General features: G+C 44.0%; 1 protein-coding gene across 1 annotated transcript in view; it reads right to left on the reverse strand.

Moving 5' to 3' along the window:
* Window positions 1-10,694, reverse strand: part of GML (glycosylphosphatidylinositol anchored molecule like) — a 28,325-nt gene extending 17,631 nt beyond the window's left edge. Inside the window, exon 1 of the mRNA XM_061438403.1 lies at window positions 10,557-10,694. The gene's annotated coding sequence lies outside the window, so the exon portion shown is untranslated. The remainder of the gene's footprint in view (window positions 1-10,556) is intronic.
* Between the last annotated feature and the right edge of the window lie 9,727 nt (window positions 10,695-20,421).

A 20,421-nucleotide genomic window follows, 5' to 3' on the forward strand; every position in this document is an offset into this window, starting at 1 on the left:
GACCAACCTTAGGAAGGCAGAAACCAAAAGGAAGAAAGAATTCAACCTTGAAGCCTGGGAAAAGGAGACCTCAAACACAATAAATTTTAAAAAGTAATGAAAAGGCAGAGAAATACTACACATATGAAAGAACAACCTAGAAACACAGAAGTCCAAATAAATGGAGAAGAAATAGGCAAACTACCTGAAAAAGAATTACAAATAATGATAGTAAAGATGATAAAAAACCTTGAAGACACAATGGAGAAAATGCAAGATTCAATCAACAAAGACCTAGAAGAATTAAAGAATAAACACACAGAGGCAAACAACACAATTACTGAAATTAAAAGTATTCTAGAAGGAATCAATAGCAGAATATCTGATGCAGAAGAACGAATCAGTGAGCTGGAACATAAAATGGTGGAAATAACTTCTGAAGAGCAGAATAAAGTAAAAAGAATGAAAACCACTAACGACAGTCTCAGACACCTGTGGGACAATATTCAACTCACCAGCATTCAAATTATAGGGGTCCCAGAAGAAGAAGAGAAAAAGAAAGGATATGAAAAAATTTTTGAAGAGATTATACTTGAAAATTTTCCCAACATGGAAAACGAAATAGTCAATCAAGTCCAAGAGGCACAGAGTCCCATACAGGGTAAACCCAAGGAGAAACACGCCAAGACACATACTAATCAAACTAACAAAGACTAAACACAAAGAACGCATATTAAATGCAGCAAGGGAGAAGCAACAAGTAACATACAAAGGAAACCCCATACGCTTAACAGCTGATCGTTCAGCAGAAACTCTGAAGGCCAGAAGGGAATGGCAGGATATATTTCAAGTACTGAAAGGAAAAAAATCTACGACCAAGATTACCAAACCAGCAAGGATCTCATTTCTTAACAGAAATCAGTACCATCAGATCAGCTTTACAACAAATGTTAAAGGGACTTATATAGCCAAGAAATGCAAAAGAGGAAAAAAGATCTACAAAGTCCCAAACAATTAAGAAAATGGCAATAGGAACATATATATCAATAATTACTTTAAATGTAAATGGACTAAATGCTCCAACCAAAGGATACGGACTGGCTGAATGGGCACAAAAGCAAAACCCATATATAGGCCGTCCACAAGAAACCCACTTCAGACCTAAAGACACATATAGACTGAAAGTGAGAGGATGGAAAGCTACAGTCCATGCAAATGGGAAGCAAAAGAAAGCTGGAGTAGCAATCCTCATGTCAGACAAAATAGACTTTAAATTAAAGAGGATTACAAGAGATAAAGAAGGACTCTACATAGTGATCAAGGGCTCAATCCAAGAGGAAGACATAACAATTGTAAATATCTATGCATTCAACATAAGAGCACCTCAATACATAAGACAAACACTAACAGACATAAAAGAGAAATTGACAGGAACACAAGAATACTAGGAAACTTTAACACCCCACTCTCACCAATGGAAAGATCATTGAAACAGAAAATTAATAGGGAAACACAAGTTTTAAATTATACATTAGATGAGATGGACCTCCTTGATATCTTCAGGACATTCCATCCAAATGCAGAAGAGTACACCTTCTTCTCAAGGACACATAGAACATTCTCCAGGACACTTGACTAGATATCAATTACAAAAAGAAAAAAAAACTATAAGAAACACAAACACTCAGAGATGAACAACACGTTTCTAAATAACCAGCAGGTTACTGAAGAAATCAAAAGGGAAATCAAAAAATTTCTGGAAAAAAATGACAATTGAAAACACAACTCAAAACCTGTGGGATGCAGCAAAAGCAGTTCTAATAGGGAAGTTTATAGCAATATAATTCTACCTCAAGAAACAAGAAAAACCTCGAATAGACAAACTAAATTTACACCTAAGACAACTGGAAAAAGAAGAACAACCCCCGCCCCCAGGAATTAGTCGAAGGAAAGAAATCATAAAGATCTGAGCAGAAATAAATGAAAACGAAATGAAAGAAACAAGAGTAAAGATTAACAAAACTAAAAGATGGTTCTTTGAGAAGATAAACAGAATTCAGAAACCTTTAGCCAGATTCAAGAAGAAAGAAAAAGAGAAGAATCAAATCAATAAGATTAGAAATGAAAAAAACAGAGGTTATAACAGACAATGCAGAAATACAAAGGATTATAAGAGACTATTATGAACAACTATATGGCAATAAAATGGATAACCTGGAAGAAACGGACAGATTCTTAGAAAACTTCAATCTTCCAAGACTGAACTAAGAAGAAATAGAAATTATGAACAACCCAGTAACAAGCACTAAAACTAAAGCTGTGATCAAAAATCTCCCAAAAAACAAAGGCCCAGGGCCAGATGGCTTCACAGCAGAATGTATCAAACATTTAGAGAAGAGCTAATGCCTATCCTTCTAAAACACTTTCCAAAAATTGCAGAGGAAGGAACACTTCCAAATTCATTCTACGAGGCCACCATCACTCTGATACCAAAACCAGATAAAGACAAGACAAAATAAGAAAACTACAGGACAATATCACTGATGAACATAGATGCAAAAATCCTCAACAAAATCTTAGCAAACAGAATTCAGCAACACATCAAAAAGCTCATACACTGTGATCAAGTTGGGTTTATTCCAGGGATGCAAAGATCCTTCAATATATGCAAATCAATGTGATACACCATATTAACACACTGAAATACAAAAATCATATGATCATCTCAATAGACGCAGAAAACGTCTTTGACAAAATTCAGCACCCATTTATGATGAAAACTCTTCAAAAAATGGGCACAGAAGGAACCTACCTCAACATAGTAAAGGCCATATATGACTAGCCTACAGCAAACATTATTCTCAATGGTGAAAAATGAGAGCATTTCCCCTAAGATCAGGAACAAGACAAGGGTGCCCACTTTCACCACTATTATTCAACATAGTTTTGGAAGTCCTAGCTACAGCAGTCAGAGAAGGGAAAAAAAAGGAAAGGAAACAGATATGAAGAGAAGTAAAGCTCTCACTGTCTGCAGATGACATAATACTGTACATAGAAAACCCTAAAGATAGTATCAGAAAACTACTACCGCTGATCAGTGAGTTTAGCAAAGTTGCAGGATACAAAACCAATACACAGAAATCACTCCACTTCTATACACTAACAATGAAAAATCAGAAAGAGAAATTAAGGAATCAATCCCATTCACCATTGCAACAAAAAGAATTAAGTATCTGGGAATAAACTTACCTAAGGAGACAAAAAACTCTATACCGAAAATTGTAACACACTGATGAAAGTAATCAAAGATGACATCAACAGATGGAGAGATATTTCATGTTCCTGGGGAGGAAGAATCAATATTGTGAAAATGACTGTACTACTAACACAAACTACACAGTCACTGCAATCCCTACCAAATCACCAATGGCACTTTTTCACAGAACTAGAACAACAAATGTCACAATTCATATGGAAATACAAAAGACCCCGAGTTGCAAAAGCAGCCTTGAGAAAGAAGAATGGAGCTGGAGGATTCAACCTTCCCGACTTCAGATTAAACTACAAAGCCACAGTCATCGAGACAGTATGGTACTGGCACAAAAACAGAAATATAGACCAATGGAATAAGATAGGAAGCCCAGAAATAAACCCATGCACCTACGGGTACCTTCGTTTTTGACAAAGGAGGCAAGAATATAGAATGGTGACAAAACAGCCTCTTCGATAAATGGTGCTGGGAAAACTGGACAGCTACATGCAAAAGAATGAGATTATCACACTTCCTAACACCACACACAAAGATACACTCAGAAGGGATTAAAGCCCTAAATGTAAGGCCAGGAACTATAAAACTCTTAGAGGAAAACATAGGCACAACACTCGATGACATAAATCAAAGCAAGATCCTCTATGACCCACCTCCTAGAATAATGGAAATAAAAACAAAAGTAAACAAGTGGGACCTCATAAAACCTTTTGCACAGCAAAGGAAACTATAAGCAAGGTGAAAAGACAACCCTCAGAATGGAAAGAAAATAACAGCAAATGAAACAACTGAAAAAGGATTAATTTCCAAAACATACAAGCAGCCCATACAACTCAATACCAGAAAAACAAACAACCCAATCAAAAAGTGGGAAAAGGAACTAAACAGACATTTCTCCAAAGAAGACATACAGATGGCTAACAAACACATGAAAAGATGCTCAACATCGCTCATTATAAGAGAAAGGCAAAGCAAAACTATATTGAGGTATCACCTCACACCACTCAGAATGGCCATCGTCAAAAAGTCTACAAACAGTAAATGCTGGAGAGGGTGTGGAGAAAAGGGAACGCTCTTGCACTGTTGGTGGCATTTAAATGGATACAGCCACTATGAAAGATGGTATGGAGATTGTTTAAAAAACTAGGAATGAAGCCACCATATGACCCAGCAATCCCACTCCTTCCTCAGGCGTGAACCCTGAGGAAACCAAAATTGAAACAGACACATGTACCCCATTGTTCACTGCAGCACTATTTACAATAGCTAGAACGTGGAAGCAACCTAGATGTCCATCAACAGATGAATGGATAAAGAAGTTGTGGTAAATATACACAATGGAATATTATCCAGCCATTCAAAGGAACACACTTGAGTCAGCTCTGATGAGGTGGATGAACTCAGAATCTATTATGCAGAGTGAAGTGAGTCAGAAAGAGAAAGATAAGTATCCTATCCTAACACATATACATGGAATCTAGAAAAGTGGTACTGAAGAACTTTTTACAGGGCAGCAACGGAGAAACAAACATAGAGGATAGACTTATGGACATTGGGAGAGAAGAGGGTGAGATGTATCGACAGATCAACATGGAAACTTACGTTACCATATGTAAAATCGACAGGCAACGGGAATTTGCTGTATGGCTCGGGAAACTCAAACAGGGGCTCTGTACCAACCTAGAGGGGTGGCATGGGGAGGGAGATGGGAGGGAGTTTCAAAAGGGAGGGGATATATGTAAACCGACAGCTGATTCATGTTAAGGTTTGACAGAAAAGAGCAAAATTCTGTAAAGCTATTATCCTTTAATAAAAAAAAAAAAAGTTAAAAAAAAAAAAAAGACAATGACACCCCAGGGCTTCCCTGGTGGCTTACAGAGTAAACGGTCCACCTGCCTGTGCAGGAGACACCAGTTCAATCCCAGGTCCAGGAAGATCCCGCATGCCGCAGAACAGCGAAGCCTGTGCGTGCCACAATTACTGAGCCTGCGATCGAGAGTCCAGGAGCGGCAACTCCTGAACTCCTCCAGCCCAGGGGCCCAAGGTCTGTAAGAAGAGATGCCAGTGTGAAGAGAAACCACGCACCACAACCTGAGAGCAGCCCCCGAGATGCAACTAGAGACACGTCTGCACAGGAAAGAAGACTCCGCACAGTCAGAAATAAATAATCACATAACAGTGAGAAAACAAGAGTGAAAACCCTAGGAACAGACATACCCAAGGAGACAAAAGACCTCTACTTTGAAAACTGTAAGATCCTGATGGAAGAAATCAAAGATGACACAAACAGAGGGAACGATATGACCATGTTCTTGCTTCAGAGGAATCAATATTGTCAAATTGTCTCTCATACTCAGAACCATCTACGTATTCAATACAATTCCTAGAAAATTACTAATGGTATTTCTCAGAGAACTAGAACAAAAAATGTTTGAAATCTGCATGGAAATATACAAGTTCTGGAACAGCCAAATCAATCTTCAGAAAGAATAGTGGAGCTGGAGGAATCACACTCCCAGACTTCCCACACTCCCAGACTGTAGCCATACTTCATACAGTCCTCAGAGAGAGTAAGGTACTGGCAGAAAGAGAGAAATACAGATCAGTGGGAAAGGATAAAAATCCCCAAATAAAGCCACCCATCTACGGTAAGTTAATGTACAGTGAAAGGGGCAAGAATATAAAATGGAGAAAAGACAGTCTCTTGACTAAGCAGTGCTGGGCAAACGGGACAGTTACACGTAAAAGAATGGAGTTAGAACGTTTCTCATACCACATACAAACATAAATTCAAAATGTATTCACGACCTAAACATAAGACCGGACGTTATAAAACTTCCAGAAGAAAACATAGGCAGGACACTTTTGACATCTATCACAGCGATCCCTTGCAGATCTGTCTACTAGAGTAATGGAAATAAAACAAAATTAAACCAGGTCACATTAAAAGCTTTTGCGCGGCAAGTGAAGCCATAAACAACATGAAAAGACAATCTAGAGAATGGGAGAAAACATTCGCAAACAATGAGACAGACGAGGGGTCAATCTCCAAAATGTACAAACAGAATCAACATCACAATATAGATATTAAAAGATGAAAAGTGGGCCGAAGACCCACATAGGTATTCATCTAAAAAAAATAAAGGTGGCCAAAAGGCACATGAAAGATGTTCAGTATCACTAATTATTATAGAAATGGAAACCAAAACTCTAGTGAAGAAATATCACGTCACACTCGTCAGAAGGACCATCATATAAAAATCTACAAATAATACATGCCGGGGAGGCTGTGGAGAAAACGGAAGCCTCCTACACTGTTGATGGGAATGTAAATTGGTGAAGCACTCGGGAGAACAGAATGGAGGTTCCTTAAACAGTGACTATCACAGCTGCATATCACCCTGCAATCCCTCTTCTGGGCATAGATTTGGGAAAACTCATAAGTCAAAGACACACAGGTACCCCAATGATTACTGCTGTACTATTTACAATAGCTAAGACATGGAAGCAGCCTAAATGTCCACTGACAAAGGAAGAGGTGAAAAAGATGATGCAATATTACTCAGCCATAAAAAGAACTAAATAATGCCATCTTCAGCAGTAGAGATGGATGGACCTAGAGATGATCATGAGGCTTCCTTGGTGGCTCAGCGGAAAAGAATCCACCTGCCAATGCAGGAGATGTGTGTTTGATCCCTGAGTCAGGAAGCTTCCCCTGGAGAAGGAAATGACAACCCACTTCAGAATTCTTGCCTGGGAAATTCCATGAACAGAGGAGCCTGGGGGGCCACAGTCCACAGGACTGCAAAGAGTCGCACGTGTCAGAGCGACTGAACACATACCCAGCTTGCTTACAGGCTTCTGGCAGTCCTCCCAGGTCACTAAGGAAGGTCACTTCCTGACAAGCACAGGAACTTCAGGGTGGTATGGGACCCTCGAGAAAGGACAAATTCACCCAAACCTTAGGTATTGCAGACAACATCTGATGGCAAATAACTGAACTGGCTCCTCAGCCTCGAGCGGGCTTCAGAAGTCCAATCAGTCACTCCTCATGAAAAGTTCCAGCAGTGTTTTAAATTTTACATGGTCAACCTCGATTCTTGTTGCACTCATTGGAATGATCAAGCCCAGTTGACTGCAACTAGACTAACTGGCAAACGCAGTCTCACTATGGTTGTCTCCGACAGAAATGCGGGTATCCGAGGAGAGAAAAAATTATGTTTTGGTAATACCGCTGAATGAATATCAGGTTCTACTTCTGCTGTCTACCTTTGAGGTTATGTTTCTGAACTGTAAACTGGACTAAACCCTGAATTCTAGTCCTGTTCCCTCATAATTTGGCTACATCCTTCCAAACTAAAATTTCCTGTTTTCTTCCCACCCTCTTGACTTGCGGTCATTAAGAACTAAAGCTGTCCTTTTTTGAAAGCCATGCAATACAGGTGGACAACTCTGTCTAAACTTCTCAGCAATTACCACAACAGCTCATGAATAGACAGTCATGGTGCCTGTTGCCATGTGGGCCACTCAGGACCATCACTCAAGACCTTCAAACCGCAAACCAGAAAAGTCTGTCAATTTGCCACCACCTGCCCTCTAGGTAAACACTTCAAATCTGACATGAGAGCTCTGCTATACTGGCCGCACTCAACACTCAGAAACTGGTTTACCACTGGCTCCCATCATTCACCGTTACTTCCTTCTTTTTCCATGGCAATGCCTCATTAAATACCCAGCTTCTCCCACAATGTAGGGCTAACTTAGAACGTCAGCTGCATCACTGCCCCCTAGAATGAGACACAATTACTTACCTGACCTCTGTTCAAGACTAAGCGTGTAATTCAATGAAAAATGGGGACACCTGCCACCTCAGCTTTAACGTGTGAACATTCCAGGTTAAGCTGAAGAGGACACTAAGAGGGCCCGAGGCACGCCTCCACAAAATACACCAACTCTGCATAATGATTACTTTGGTTTAATATGACTTAACAAACACCCAGTACAAGAGGACATGCTCTGATCCTACTTTGTTCCCCTGAAAGGAAGAGGCAAAACTCCCAGGGGAAGGTATTCCACCTGTGTGAGGAGGATTGGAGAGCATCCTTATGGTGGAAGACAGGGAGATACTGAGGCTGAATGGGGGCATAAACAAACTTTGTTACTTCTTCATTAATGTGGTACCACAGGGAAAAATCCCTCTTTCTTATAAATTCTTCTCAAATAATTAATCCTTTATCTAGAAGTTCACATAAACAGTTTCCTGTGATTGCTTCTTAGGTCCTATAGCTGTGGGGCCTCCATACATACAAAATTAAATTGGTTTTCCTTCTGTTAATAGGGCTGACATCAACTTGATTAGACCAGGCAAAGGAACCTAGAAGGCATTACAACCTCCAGAAAGAGAAAGAAACGAACATCCTAAGACAGAAACACAAAATATCTGAAATGAAAACTCACTGAATGGGACAAACAGATAAGCAGATGCTACAAAACAGAGCAATAGGAAATGTGAAGAAAGGTTTACACAAAATATCCAAACTGATACCCAGAGAAACGCAAACAAAGGAATGAACAGAACAGCCAAAGCGGGACTCATAGGTCAGAGTCCCACACCTAGTATCCACCTAACCAGAGTCCTGGAATGAGAGGAAAGAGAGAGCGCCAGTCTCTGAAGAAATAATGCCAGACACGACAATTTCCCAAGATGACTTGGGCCATCAGCCCACAGCCCAGAAAGTTCAGTGTGGCAGGTCAATAGGAAATCTCACACAAGGAAGATCAATCTTAGACGGACCACAGCTGAACAGTGGAAAACGATTCTTAGTCAGGTACAATGTGAACGTGAGCCAGAGGATACCCAGGCAGTACCTCCGGGCAGCAGCCATGTCTGGTCTTGCCACAATCCTCAGGGACAATCGCTTCCAAATGCTGTAGAGTGAAGACACTGTGCACCAGGACCTCTACTCTAATGAAGGGAAATGATACTTCAAAAATGAAGGTAAAATGAATACTCTACTCTAATGAAGGGAAATGATACTTCAAAAATGAAGGTAAAATGAATACTCTAATGAAGGGAAATGATACTTCAAAAATGAAGGTAAAATGAATATGCTTCAACACAAGAAGACTTCCCCTGTCTACTTACCGGCAGGTCCCACTACAAGACATGTTAGCTGCACATCCCAGTTAGAAATAAAGCACGTGAAACTAGAGCCCGAAGCAGACGGTGTAATAGAACCGAGATGTGGAAACGGCTCATTCGCATTAGTCAGTGTGAACTTGAAGGCAAAAAAGATAACAGGAAAAGAGACCGTAAGAGATGGAGGAGGATGGTGATTTCATGTCCATAAGGGACCGTGAACCTCAATCAGAGTATCATTCCTAACTACAGGGATATTAAGCAAGATAGGAGTCACCTCCCCTGTCTGCAAATTAAGAACACAGTTCCAAAATAATAATGCCCTCCCTACTTCCCACCCCCTTCATTCCCCGTAGAAAACACAACCTATTTTGGGCGCCACGATAATAAAAATATTACAAAACAAAACCAGACCTAAACAGCCTCAAGACCCGGCAGGAAAAGTAGGGAGACAAGCATCCATCAGAAATGCTGCAGACCCGGGGTCCCGTATTCCATCTCCAAACCCAAGAAAGTGACGGCCAATTCAACCCGAAACGAAGGACCTAAAGCAAAATCAGCCGAGAACGCAAAGGGGAGGGAGTGCTATGTGCCAGGTGGAGGTTCCTGTACCCAGGGCCGAGGCTGCTAGATGGACTGGGGCACCCCATGGGCGCCGGGTGCTTTGCGGTTCTGCGGTGTGAGTGGCGCCAGCAGGATCCCGCATCCTTGTTCTAGGGCCCAGGGCCAAATCCCAGAATCTGCCAACACTGCTCTCAGGCCGACTCCGGGCCTCTGCACAGCCCCCACCTCCCGTTCCTTGCCCAACCTGCCAGAAGCGTCAACACTCCCCGTGTCTTGCCCAGAGCTCCGGACACCTATCTCCTCCACAAGCCCCTGACTTCACTCTCCACCCGTCGTCTTGTTCTGGGCTACAACTGTCGTGTGCTGCTAGAAACGTCTCCGTGCTCCATGTCCTTCCCAGGCGTCCCCAACGTTCCCCGGGGGCATCCCATGTGCCGGCAGACCTTCTGGAACCCTCAGTCCCCGTGCTCAGTGAAGACCTTCTGGAATCTTCCCTGACACGCGCGTCCTGCCAAGAACTGTGGAACTTCCCCGCCCCCGTGTCCCAGCCAGACCGTGGAATTTCCTTTCCACTGCCTCTCGACCCCACCCTCGTCTTGTCCAAACCTTCTGGCACCTTCCCGGACACGACCTCCAAGGGGTTCCACAGGCTATAGGTAGTGCGACCGCCGCGGGTGTGTGAGGACAGGCCTCCCAGGCTCGGCACCCACCCTCCACCCGGAAGCTGAGCGGCGTCTCCCAACGGGCTTTGCGCGGCTTCCAGAAGGTTTCTCCGCGCTCGGAGCGCCCCCAGGGGCACTCTTCGTCAGAGCGCCTCGTGGAGGTCGATGCCTGAAAGTGTTAGAGGACACGGAGTGGGGAGATGGTTCCAGGAGGTCTGGGCAGGAGCAGGGGTGGCGGGGCAGGTTCATGCCGTGACATACCCCAGCTTCACAAGTCTCCGTGACTGACAGTACTAGCGTTCCTTCTCTGTTAGAGTGAAACTGAGGGAGAATCTATTACTTGAGAGTTAACCAGCAAATCCCCAAATTCTTGGTACCTAGTCCTAAACTAATTACTCAGAAGAGAGGCCCCAGTGGATATTGGATAACAGTAAAGTCTAAAGGATTGTGAGGTGATCACAAGTTAAAAGTGCAGGGAAAAGAGCGGAAAAGGTGCTTAGTGAAAATATATCACATCACAGGCATCTAGCAGAAGAGAGAAAAGGGTGAAATTTTTCTCAAGTTCCATTCAAGAGGTTGTTGCTGCTGCTAAGTCGCTTCAGTCGTGTCCGACTCTGTGCGACCCCATAGACGGCAGCCCACCAGGCTCCCCCATCCCTGGGATTCTCTAGGCAAGAACACTGGAGTTGGTTGCCATTTTCTTCTCCAATGCATGAAAGTGAAAAGTGAAAGTGAAGTTGCTCAGTCGTGTTCAAGAGGTTAGGAAAAGAATAGATTATCCACCCAAAGAAATGACAAAGGAAATATCAAGAGGAGAAGTTGGTTATATAGGAGGGAATCATAGTATGGTAAAACAGAAAAAGAGTCACCAAATAAGAAAAATAAAATTCTCAAAACCGATATCAGAAATGGAATGGCAGGCATCGATTAGCCCTTTCCCTGAATTTATTATTTATTTGTGAAAAGTCAAATGTGATAAATGTGACAAATGTCACAATCTTGATGAAATGACTAAAACCTGAAAAACACTGTGAACTTTAACTGACTCAGTGAGATCAGGAGACTAAAATATCCTGAATCTTTCTGAAAAACCTACGAACCAGGTTTTCTATTGAAATTAAATCCTTAAGACAGTAAGGATACACCAAGTTTATGAATGCTGATTCCCAACAGAGTGAAGATTAATCTACAAGTTAAATGAAATTCAGTCCACATCTCAGCTGGTGGTGTGGGCACGTGTGTGCACATGTGTATTTTGTGTGTGTGTGTGTTGTGTGTCTGGGTGTTTGTGGATGTGCATGAAGTTGATTTCAAATGTTTATGAAAATGAAAAGGGCTAGGAGTAGCAAATGCAATCTACTATGAGAAGGAAAATGCTGGAGGACTTGCTCTCTCAACTGCCAAGAGCATTTATGCCTTCTCCTTTATTAAGAGAGTGTGGTGTTGGGCTAAGGGTGGAAAAATAGACCAATAGAGAAGAAAAGCAAAGTCAGAAAGCATGAATGTTCAGTTACAGGCTTTCTGATGCAGGGAGGAAGGGAGGGAGAGAGTGATGACAGGAGAGAGAAAAAGAAGACCTTTGAAGGAGACAACTGTTTTCAGGAATTGGTTCTTATAGTTGTAGGCTCTGGTAGGTTTAGAATCTGTCGGGCAGGCTGGCAGAAATTCAGCAAAGAGCTCTCTTGCATCCTTGAGCCTGAATTCCACAAGGCTGAAGGCTTGAAACTCAGGCAGGGGTCTGTGCCATAGTCTTCCAAGGAGAATTTCTTCTACCCTGGAGATTCTGGACCTTTAATCTTTAGACTTCCAACTGATTAGATGAGGCCCACCCACTTTATGGAGGATAATTGGCTTTACTCAAAGTCTCTTGATGAAAGAGCTCATCACATTGAAAAATCTCTTCATAGCAAGATCTAGATTGGTGTTTGGCCAAGAATTTGAACACCATAGCTTAGGTAAATTGACACACAAAATCACCCATCACTCTAGATATTTCAAAGAAAAGGTCTCCTACGTTATTTGGCCTTTTGTGCCTGGCTGCTTCACTTGGTGTCATATTTCAAGTTTCCTCCATGTTGTAACATGTGTCGTTACCTTGTTTATTTGTGTGTCTAAATAAATTTACTGAGATATTAATTTATATACCATGGGATTCACTCATTTAATGTGCACAGGTCAATAATTTTTGTTATATTCACAGCTATGCCAACCATCGCTATAGTCCAATAATGACTTAACCTTGAACTGAAACCCCATAGCCATTCACGGTTATCCCTTTACACTGCCCAGCCTCACCCCACCCCCAGCACTAGGCAACCACAAGTGTACTTTCTGTCCCCTATTCTGAACATTTTCTGTCAATGGAATTGTATAACCCTGGCTTTTTTAGCTTGTTGCAGTGCTTTCCAGCTTCATCTGTGTTGTGGTGTTTCAGCATTTCCTTTTCCTTGCTTAATAATATTTCATTGTGTCATTATACCTCATTTTGTTTATCTGTTCATCAGCTGATAGACTTTTGGATTGTTTTCACCTTTGGTCATTACAGATAATACTGCTGTCAGCATCTACATAAATATCTTTCTGTGGAGCTACGTTTTTACCTCTCCTGGGAAAATGCCTAGTAGAGGAGTTGTGGGTCCTACCACCACTCTCTAACCATTGGAAGAACTGTCAGGCTGCTCCCAAAGTGGCTTCACCATTTTGCATCCCCACCAGCAGTGCATGAGGGCTCTGGTTTCACCACATCCTCAGCAGTACTTGTTATTTTCTGATTTTTTATGATTCTAGCCCTCCCAGTGAGTGTGCAGTAGCATTTCATTGTGGTTTGATTTGCATTTTGCTGATGGCTCATGAAGTGGCACATCTTTTCACATGTGTGTTGGTCATCTGTGAGTGCATCTTCCTTGGAGACATATCCATTCAAATGCTTTGCCCAATTAAAAATTGTTGTCTTTTTATGATCGAGTTTTGAGCATTCTTTTTTTAAAACTTTTTCTTTTAATTGGAGGTTGATTACTTTACAATATTGTGCTGGTTTCTGCCACACATCTACGTGAATCAGTCACAGGTATACATGTGTCCCGTCCCTCTTGTCCCTCCTCCCCATTTCCCATCACATCCCACCCCTCTAGGTTGTCACAGAGCACTGGGTTGAGCTCCCTGGGTTGAGCTGCCTGTGTCGCACAGCAAATTCCCACTGGCTATCTATTTTATACATAGTAATGTATATGTTTCCATGCTACTCTCAACTCATCCCACCCTCCTTTCCACACTGTGTCAGCAAGTCTGTTCTCGATATCTGCGTCTCCACTGCTGCCCTGTGAATAGATCCATCAGTGCCATCTTTCTAGATTCCACACACTGATGTCAGTATATAGTACTTGTCTTTCTCTTTCTGACTTACCTCACTCTGTACAATTGGTTCTATGTTCATCCAACTCATTAGGACTGACTCAAATGTATCCTTTTTTATAGCTGAGTACTATCCCACTGTATATGTACCACAATTTCTGTATTCATTCATCTGTTGATGAACATCTAAGTTGCTTCCATGTTCTAGCTATTATAAAAAGTGCTGCAATGAATGTTTGGGTGTATATGTCTCTCTCAATTATGGTTTTCTCAGGGTATATGCCCAGTAGTGGGATTGTTGGCTCATAGAGTAGTTCTTTTCTAATTTTTAAAGGAATCTCTGTACTTTTCTCCATAGTGGCTGTATCAATTTACATTCCCACCAACAGTGCAAGAGAGTTCCATTTTCTCCACACCCTCTCTAGCATTTTTGTTTGTAGATTTTTTAATGATGGCTATTTTGACCCATGTGAGGTTTTTACCTCTTTGTAGTTTTGATTTGCATTTCTCTAATAGTTGAGCATCTTTTCATGTGTTTGTTGGCCATCTGTACATCTTCTTTGGAGAAATGTCTATTTAGGTCTTCCACCCATTTGTTTGATTGGGTTGTTTGTTTTTCTTGTATTGAGATGCATGAGCTACTTGTATATTTTGGAGATTAATCCTTTGTCAATTGTTTTATTTGCAATTATTTTCTCCCATCCTAAGGGCTGTCTTCTGATCTTGCTTATTTTTTTCCTTTGCTTTGAAAAACCTTTTAAGTTTAATGAAGTCCTATTTGTTTATTTTTGTTTCCATTTTCATTAATCTAGGAGGTGAGTTAAACAGGATCTTGCAGTGATGTATATCAAAGTGTATACAGCCTATGTTTTCCTCTAAAAGCTTTATGCCTTCTAGCATGAGCATGCTGTACATATTCAGAAAGCAAGCATCTAATCAGACATACGATTTGCAAACACTTCCTCCTAGTCTGTGGATTGTCTTTTCACTCTCTTGGACGTGTCCTCTGAAGACCGAACTTTATTAAATTTTGATGAAATCCAAATTATCGAGTTTTTCTTTAGGAGCTCATGCCCTTGCTGTAATGTTTAAGGATCTTTTGCCAAATCCAGGGTCGTGAAGAATAATTTTTATGTATTGTTCTAAGGGTTTTACAATTTTAACTCTTATGATTAAATCTCTGGGGCATTTGAGTTGGTTTTTGTATATGGTCTGGGTGAGGTAAAGGCCCAATTTTGTTTTTTCCCAAGTGGCTATAAAGTTGTCTAAACAACATTCCTTGAAAAATAAATGGTCCATATTGGAGGGTCTTGGCACCTTTGTAAAAATTCAAGTGACCACAGACACATCATTTCATTTCTGGACGCTCAGTTCAAGTCCATTAGTCTGTCTGTCCTTGTGCCAGTACCATCCAGTCTTGAATGATACAGCTTTGCAGTAAGCTTAGAAATCGACAAACATGAGTCCTTCTACCATGTTGTTTTTTAAAAGAATACACTGGCTATCTAGGTTCCTGCCTTTCCATGTGAATTTTAGAATCAACTTGGCACTTTCTACAAAGAAGCAGCTGGAATTTCATAGAGATTACATCAAATCTAGAGACTGACATGAGAAATATTGTCATCGTAGTGATCTATCTCTTCTGATCCATGGATGCAGAATGCTTTAAAACTCTAAATATCTCCTTTCATTTCTTCAATGGCCCTTTGTGGTTTTCTAAGTACAGATCTTCAACATCTGTTGCTTAACGAATTCCTCCCTGTTTCACTCTTTTTGACAGTCTTGTAGATGGAATAGATTTCTTTATTTTATGTTCAGATTTGTCACTACAAGTGAAGAGAAATATGATTGATTACCACCTGTGCAGCCTTAGCAAGTTGCATGACTGGAGGCCCCAGCTGCTCCCATCAAGTGGAGAGCAGCGGGGTTGAAGGGAAGACAGGAGTCAGTGTCTGCAAAGTGCTCAGAGGTGTCTGCAGCATGCAGCACATGCTATTTATCAGGAAGTAGGTCAGAAGCTATCCTCTGACGAGGGGAGCCACTGGCATCACATGCTTTGCAGGAGGCGGTGGTGGGGCGGGGCGGGGGACAATGAGAGGCACATTTCTTACTTAGTACTTTGAGTCTCTTGGCTGCACTGGATTCTGAGCTCCATATCAAAGCCAGGTGGGCATCAGGTCACCAGTCTCTAAAAGAGTGCATTGGTCACCCTCTTTGAAACCTACTCCAAGGCGGACAGAGTGGTGGCCACAGGGCTGAGGTCCCCAAAGGGTGTCCATGTTGCCTCATCTGCCATGCCCGGCCAGTGTCTCAGTGAGGACAGGCACTTCTGCGTCCCAAGATGGGGAGGTCACTTTGTGGGAAACTGTGAGGACACCCTGTCCTTCTCCTGTACCAAGGCCAGTGCCTGGCCTGGACCGTTCTGGAACACCAGGGCCCCTCGTGCTCATCTGGCTCCCTGTGATTAGGGTTCACTCCTTCCCCAGTGGAGGGCTGCTGATTCGTGGGTGTCTTTCCCTCCTCCCACAGAGATCAGTCTGGGTCCTTCTGGAATCTTCCGTGATGACTAGGCAAGCCCTAGCCAGGCGCACCACCTCAGCAGAGACCAGGTCAGTCCTGCCCACAGCTGTGTCTTCAACCTGATGGTATCTGCCATGGGGCATTTTGGTCAGGGTTGCAGGGGCTTGTGTGCAGGGTGAGGCGTGCTGCCCCATGTCCTGCGGGGTGTGAGCACTTGCTTTCCAGGCAGATCTGGGCTTTGGTGCTGGCTGCTGTCCCAGATCTCAGGGGAAGGAGGCCTGAGGGGTGAGGCCTGAAGGGGAGGATTCGGGGTGATGGCTGTGTGGCAGGTGTTGGAAGGAGGGCCGTGAGTGTTGTATCCCTGAGCTCCAGACCCATGATGAGGGCCACCTGGAGCCTCCACCCAGTGTGAGAAGCTGAAGGTGCACCTAAAGGGTTCCAGGGATGGAGGCGCTGAGGCCAGTGGCCATCTCTGTTGCTTGAGACTTTGCTACCAGTGATCCCTGCGTATCCTCCCAGCACAGCGCCCTTGAGCGTGGTGTGGGCGGTGTCAGGACTCTCCTTGTGCGTGTGTGTGGGGTGCTGCCAGCCTTCAGGGAGAAGTGTAATCGTGTGGGCAGCATCCTTTTTGCTGGGACCTGGGGAGCCTGGATGCCTCTCTTTCAGCTGCTGAGGCACAGATGGAATGCTGGACTCAGCCTCTAGATTCACCAAATTCCAGATTTGGTCCTAGCTGTCCTTCAGCCTGTCTTCCTGGGGACAGCTTCCCCAGGACTGTTCCTCCTCATGCTCCCTGACCTCTGACCCTCCACACACAGGAAGCCTCTCCCCTGCTAGGCACTGTGGGCAAGGCTGGGTGGAGCTCAGGCCCTGTGGTCCCGGGGACAAGGGTTCCAATACCCTCTGTCTTGTGGAGTAGCCTGAATCCTCAGACAAAGACCCTCGTTTTCTGGGCTCCCCTATGCCGATGGACAAGTTGGAATGGCGACAGCGCCTCACTCACAGCGACTGGATGGGACTAATACAAAATACAGAGTAGGTCCCAGGGAAGTGCCCCTGCCTGCTAGCAGTTGATGTGTTATTGCCACACTACCAAGACTATGCTGTTGTTTTTCCTTGTCCCTGCAGAGTAAGGAAAATCCAGAGCACCTGAAGGAGTCCCACTGCTTTTCCAGGCTCACACGCTTTTCACTGCTCTTCCAAGGTCATCACTGAAAGGGAGATTCAGGTGCCAGGGTCTTCCCAGCAGTGAAGCGTGTGGCTGCAAGGAGGCAGGGCCATACTTGCAGGCATCCACCGTGGTCCAGGAGTACCTGGTGCTGGGTATAAAAGGGGCGTGGCACGTGCTGAGCATTCAGAGGGGCTGGTTATGAGAGCTGAGGCAGAATACATATTACTGTAGGGAGCTGTCTCGGGAATGTCCCAAATATTTCAGTGCTAAGTCCTGAGGGGACAGGGCTCACATCCCTGCCCCTCACAGGACCTGTGCCAAGGGGCCTGCGCACAGGCAGTGCTGATGCCAATGTAGCCATGTGATTGTACCAGCTTCTTGCTCACACTCCCACCTCAAATCCCTCATCTCTCTCTTGGGTCCACGTTCCTTCTCTGAAGCAAGTCTTGGGGAGCTCTTTCAGTGAAGGTCTGCTCTTGTCACTCGTGGTTTCTTGGAAAACATTTCACTTAGCTGCTGTTTTCGAATGGACACGGAACAGATTGAAATCCTATACTGATGGCCATTTTCCCCAAACACCTCATGTATTCTGTTCTATTGTTTTCTGCCATAATAGTGTGGTCATGACAAATCTATTGGACATTTGTCTTTGATTTCTGGAGGCTTTTTGCTGTTTCTCTTCACTGTTAATGTGCTGCCTAAAATACAGTAGGATACAGGTTTCCACTATGGTTGCATGTCTGTGTGGGGCTGCACGTGCATCTGCAACATGTGGGCACATCCAGATACTGGAAGAACTCTGTGCCTTGCCTTCTTAGTTGATACCTGGTGAGCATCATCCTATACAACTGCATATATAAGTACCTCACTTTCCCATTTCACAGATGGCTAGGGTTCTCATGACAAGACGTACAAAAGAGAACAATCCTCCTCTTGAAAGAAAATTGTGTTGCATACGTTTTTGACATTATGAAAAAGATTGAAATAAATACCCCTTTCTATAGGGAGACTCATAGGATATAATCCCACTGAGGTCAAATACCTGTCCTATTCAGTAACGTATGGCACAGTGCCTGACACATAAAGAGTCCCAGAAGCACCTGTTAAGTCATCAATGAAAGGGGATACTTAGCCATTTGAAACTGGCCCGCAATCCAACTGGTGTCCAGGGTTCTACAAGCACCTAAGACCCCTCCTGCAAGGTAGGCAACTCCTCCCACAAGAAAGCTGAGGAACACTTGTGGAGACTTGACAGCTGTGGGATGCTCAGTCATCCCCCAGGGCAGCCACAGACAGAAAGCTTCCAGACACCAGCTGTCTGCTTAAATGAGCCACTGAGGGTCCTCGGGTTCGAGCAAGGATCAAGCTAATACTCTGAAAATCCCCCCACTCCAGCAACTCTACACAATCCAGAACATGTAGAAAGTGCACTTCTGTGCTTGTAAAAGGGCAGGATGTCTTCAGGACCAGGAAGCAAGGTGAGACCAGGAGCAGGGAGGAGGGAGCACGGAAGCCAGTACAGTGCCGCCAGGGGAGGCTTGGGGCCAAGCCACCAAGCCTGATGGTCTGCTGGCCCCACTTCCCAGGGAAAGGCTTGAAGCACAGGACAAGAGTGAGATTAGGAATCGCAACTGGAACCCCGCGGAGAGGCCAGGCTTTTAAAAGAAGGCTGAACTTGAAACACCTGTCACTGCATGTGTTGTTTAATGTATTTATTTTTAATCAGAGGATAATTGCTTTCCAGTGTTGTGTTGGCTTCTGCCATATCTCAGCATGAAGCAGCCACAGGTATACATGGTTCCCTCCCTCTGGAACCTCCTCCCACCCCCTCCCTTCCCTCCCCTGTAGGCTGTCACAGAGCCCCACATAGAGGTGAGACCTTGAAAACACTACACCAACACGGCAAGCTGCCCTCAGCACCATCAGGCGAGCAGCGAGCCTAGCTTTGCAAGGTGGAATGAGGACAAAGCCCCGGATCGCCGTTTCCTCCCGAGAACCAAGACAGGGCCCTCAAGGGGGTTTAGCCTTGACACTAGTCAGCCCAGAGGAAACCCGGGCTGAGCAGTGAGCACAGAGTGGCTCCAGGACAGCGACAGCGCTGGGCAAGAGATGGCAGGGCCCTGAGGCAGACCCCAGCAGCAGGGAGCACAGAGGGCGCTCCAGTTCCTGGCATCGGGCTTCTTAAAGGCACTACTGCAGCTACACTGAAAGACCCGAAAAGGCGCAAGAATCATGAGGATCACACAGCAGACTCGAGACTGCAATAACCTGGAAGGTTGTCAGAAAGAGCCGGACAGATCCTCACACTGCAAGACAGGGGAAATTCCACGCCAGATCAAGAAAAAGGGGCCCCTCCATAGGCTTGAAAGAGGAAATCTGGAGAAACAGGGAAATCCAGGAGAGAATCTGGAAAGCAGACAGAGATGCTTAGCTGGAGTTTGTCTCCACAATGTCCATGAGCACTACCAAACCAAGTTCCTTAACGAGGGCCTTAGAGATCGGACGGTCCTCACGGCTTCAGGCAGTACCCCTTCCATGGAAGCGCCATGAGACTCTGCCAGATGAGCGAATTCTCTGAGCCCCGGTTTTCTCACCTGCAAAATGGGAATGAGGGAGCACGTGCCTCTTCGGGCTGCCGTGAAAATCAAGCATCCACATGTGCCAAGCTCTGCACAATGACACACACTCACCACGAGGGGACTAGGTTTTCACTCCTTTCCTGTCACCACACTTGCTCCACTCGTTGCAGAGGAGGGCCACTGAGTAG

Source organism: Bos javanicus, chromosome 14, assembly GCF_032452875.1.
Source record: "Bos javanicus breed banteng chromosome 14, ARS-OSU_banteng_1.0, whole genome shotgun sequence".
NCBI classification, from domain to species: domain Eukaryota; kingdom Metazoa; phylum Chordata; class Mammalia; order Artiodactyla; family Bovidae; genus Bos; species Bos javanicus.